Source organism: Nematolebias whitei, chromosome 7, assembly GCF_014905685.2.
Source record: "Nematolebias whitei isolate Nwh7 chromosome 7, NemWhi1, whole genome shotgun sequence".
NCBI lineage: Eukaryota > Metazoa > Chordata > Actinopteri > Cyprinodontiformes > Rivulidae > Nematolebias > Nematolebias whitei.
The window spans coordinates 14,618,326-14,622,862 of record NC_056504.1 but is presented as its reverse complement, the minus strand read 5'-3'; positions in this window follow the sequence as shown (position 1 = coordinate 14,622,862).

The window sequence follows — 4,537 nt, the reverse complement described above, 5'->3', positions numbered from 1 at the left end:
CTGACTACATGTTAGCATGATCTTTTCTGACTACATGTTAGCATGATATTTTCTGACTTCTTGACAGTGCTTTCACATTATTTACTTTTTTATTCCCCTTCACACTATTTAACAAGAGCTGTTAGTAAAAGAAGAGGTAATTTTCATTAGGGAATTAATTTTAGATTAACATTAAACCAGTATGTTTTTATATAGAATGTTCTGTTAGCTACTAATGTCAGTGCAATATGCAAATGTTCTGTGCAACTCTGTTCCAGACATCTATCATCACAGCACATGGACAAACATTGAAGGGCCTGCCTTTGTGTCTTCGAGACAGTGATGAGAAGCTCTTCCGGAACTGCCTTGTGAGTAACAAAAAATGATGGACAACTGCGATCAATGTAAAAGATCAGTTTTCATTACAAAGTTTCAGCAATTTTTCTCTTTGTGCTGTGACAAGGACACAGATCCAGAGAACCAGACCAAGGGCCTCACCGTGGGGATCCTTACTGTGCTGGAGGATGACGACACCTCCCCTGCTACAAATGTCACAAGTCTTGCTGCTGTTGTGGAAGAAACCATCATCTTCCAGGATCTCCCTGACTTGCCAACAGCTTTTGCTTACCTCTTCGAGCTGATCTACACTTTTCATTTCCCAAAAGATCTGAGGTACACCTTTGAAACCATTCACAAGATTTTTATGGGACTTGGGACAGATCTGTCTGCAGGGGTCTGATCCCTCGAAAGCAGACTTCTTCAGTGAATCCAGCAAGAGAGCTGATGGGATTTGTTTTGTTTTCCTTTTTTTTTTTTTTGGGGGGGGGGGGGGGGAGATTACCTTTAATTTTGGTGTTCTTAATGTTAGTGCTCTTAAGTATAGAGCTCCCATCCTTTGACAGTTTAAAGGCATTTATATAGAAGAAACAACATTTGTTTGGATTCATGCTTTAATGTAAACCTTAAAGTAGAAACTCCTGTTTGAACTGGACTTAAAGTTGTTCTAGTTTCAGTATGTCTACCTCTTTAGATGACTTGCACCATATCGGTTCTTTAACTGGTGTTGTTCAGCTGGTTATTGTGCTGCTTGGTAATAGAAGGACTTCTGAAGCATGTACAAACTCAGTACTGCAAGTGTTGCTTGAGTCCTCATATTAACGTCTCTACATCACTGAACCTCAGAAGTAGGTTTTGTAGAAGTTGTGTCAAAATGTTCTGTATCTTTCAACCCAATACTCATCTCAAGTTCCACGGAGAAGTGACCTTGTATTTTGACCATTTCCTGGGCCGTCCCCTGTCTCATAGTGTTGTTGAGCAGTTGTGTATCAAACTGGTTTTGTACCTGTTTAGATCAGGTTTATGGTCCATATTTTTTCATTGTGTTTACTGAACATGCTAAAAATCACATTCAGAAAACAAGGAGTGTGACAAAAGTTAAAAAGAATAAACATTCTGAATGTAGATGCTGCTTTGGTGATAATTTTTTGCTCTTCACTGGTTGCTGTATTTACTGTAGATGTATCATTTTAAAGATGTCAGTAAGTTTAGCCACAAAAAAAAGTTAATTTAAACCTTTGTAATAAGAAAGTAAACACTATATTTTGAGAAATTATGAAGAACTAAATGGTATGTTGGGAATTCAATGATGGTACATTAAGAAATGTTTTAAAGTAAATACAACTTACTTTTGACTTGGCAAAAGTTCACAGTTGTACTTATGTAAAATTTCTAGTACTTCCTTCTTTAAGTAGAGTGGATAAAGAAATTTGTTGCTGCAATGTTAAAATTTAAGTTACTACAACTCATAATTAAGTTGACAGTAATCAAGATTTATAGTTGTCAGAATCTATAATTTTAGGTATCTGCAAACTATAATAGTTAGAGAAATATGAAATTCATAGTTTGTACAACATAAACTTTTAAGTTACTGCTACTTTAATATGAATTAGAAAACTCAGGATTCAAAGTTCTTACAACCTAAAACTTTAAGTCTCTACAACTTTTGGTTGAGTTACTAAAACATAGAAATCAAAGTTTGGCAAACTCAAAAGCAAAACTTAAATAGTTAATATTGAAGTCCAAAACTTAAAAATGCCCTGAAGTTTGGTGCCTTAGAATTTTGAGTTCTGCCAACTTTTCTTTTTTTACAGTGTGCTCAGTGGAATCTGTTGTGTTTTTGCACACTTGGGAACTGTCAAAAACATCCCATAAAATAGTTATCACATTTGTACCAAAGTCCACAACAAATAAACTGTAACTATTTAACTAAAAGCAATAAATTGTTGATGTAAAGGCCAAACTTTAGTCATATGTGTATGCCAAAAGAATAAATAAAGGTTTGTCAATGACGGTAAAAACAATATTCCCATTTAGCCTTTGTTACATGCAGAAAAAACAAGTTTACATGTATAGACTCCACTGAACTAATTGACACTGATTAGTATAATTCACTGGACTTTACAAAACATTAACCTTCTTTTTTATTGCTTGCTGTTGAAGGTGAAGATAAAGTGTGTACTTGTTTGTCTGTATCATTCCAAATTTGACTGTTAATGGTGATAATTTAAATAAAAAATATTCATAGGTAAAAAATTTAATTTAGATATTTCATGACCTCCACAGATAACAAAGTAAAAAAATATCCAACAAAGAGGCCTCACAAACTTACTGTATGGCAAACAAACATTCTACATTATCAAATAACCCATTTTACTTTAAAAAACCAAGAAACTGTTTTGTATTATATACAACATTTACTCAGCGCAAGAATTTCTCAAGAGACTGTTCAGATTTCCAGTTGATTTTTGCCATCAAGCAGAAGAAACCTCAGAACTTGCATTTCCTCATGTTCAAAGTAAAAGAGCTTTTAGCTGGAGCCTAAAATGTGAATTTAACTCATAATAAATTATATTCCTATCTTCACCCTCCCACACATATATTTTAAAATTATTTTTTTGAACCCATGTAACTTTAATAACTCTGACTGGATAAAAATAGTTAAGTTCACAAGTTAAGATCACATCTACTGCTCTAAAAATAGAAAGTCCTTGCATATCTTGCTCCAATTATTTTAAAATGCTGTATATTTTCAAAATCTACTTAACCCCTAATGTAGGTTTAGAAGTTTTATTTTTTCTAAATGTATTGTTTCAATTATGTTTTTTATTTTTATTTTTTCATACTCAGTGATATCTTAAATTTTATCTTATAATCTTTTTATTATGTAAAGCGATTCCAGTAAATAAAAAACATGAATAATTTGTTTCATGAAGAAACCAACAAACCTTAGCTGTTGATCATTTGAATTAACTTTTTTAGATTTTTCTACCTGGATCATTGAGCATGCATCAGGATATGTTGATCATCTAGTTTGATTCAAGTTAATCAGTGACTTATGAATTATGTAGATTTCTCCTCAAACAGAATATATAATTTTTGTGCTAAAATAAAAAGTGAACATGCTCTCTAAGCTCAAATATGAAACAAATGAAACTTACTTGTTGTTTGAATAGTCCAAAGTTTAGAAAATGAACCCTTTCAATCTGACATGAAAACAAAATCATAAGTGACACGTGTGACCTGCTTCCTGGATTGAACCAAAGTTTACCTGTGAAGCAGGTAAAACAGACAGGCTGGAGGGGCAGTAATGAGCTGTAATGGAAGTCAAGATTTCTATATGATTCTTAACAGAAATACAAGTGTATGTCAAGATGTTTGATTTTTGTTGGTTTGTTTTTGGTCTTATTATTGGGATTATTATTATATAATAATTTATATTATATGTATCATATTATTATTATTATTATTATCATTGTTGTTGTTGTTATGTTTTGTAATTCTTGTGTTTTTAGTTTTACAGTTCCCTATGTTGCTTGGAGCCAACCATCTATTCCTGTCCATTGTTTTTCCAGTCTGCCACACCCACTCCCACCTGTTTCCAGTCAGCATTCAACTCCATCTTCCAACAGACTGACTGGGAGCCAGAGAGCAGAGAGTTGGCACGGAATAAAAATCAATAATTAAAAATCAAATAATAGGCAACAATAGGAGAAACTGGAGACCCCACGTAAAACATTAATAAGCCCTAAGATATGAACTAAGAAATATACTAAATTAAAAATACACTAAGCACTACTACAAAAACAATATGCCGAACAACAGCAGCACGAACGTGAGTCTGTGTGAGCAGATGAGTACAAATGAACACAGCAGTGTGAAATAAATCAGCAGCAAAACATCAGCAGCATGGATAGTCAGCAGCACATATCAACAATCAAGTGGCATTACAGTGATTTTTTTTTCACAGTGTTTATTCTGGTTAGAGAGTCATGAGTCTAACAGCCTCAGGGTAGAAGCTGTTCCTCAGTCTAGTGGTTCTACACTTAATGCTCCTCAACCTCCTTCCTGAGGGGAGTGGGGCAAAAAGTGTGTGTGCTGGGTGAGTGGGGTCCTTCATGATGTAGGTGACCCTCTTCCTGCATCTTGAAGTGTAGATGTCTGTGATGGTGGGGGAGGCTGACTCCAACAGACTTCTGTGCAGCCTTCACCACTCTCTTTG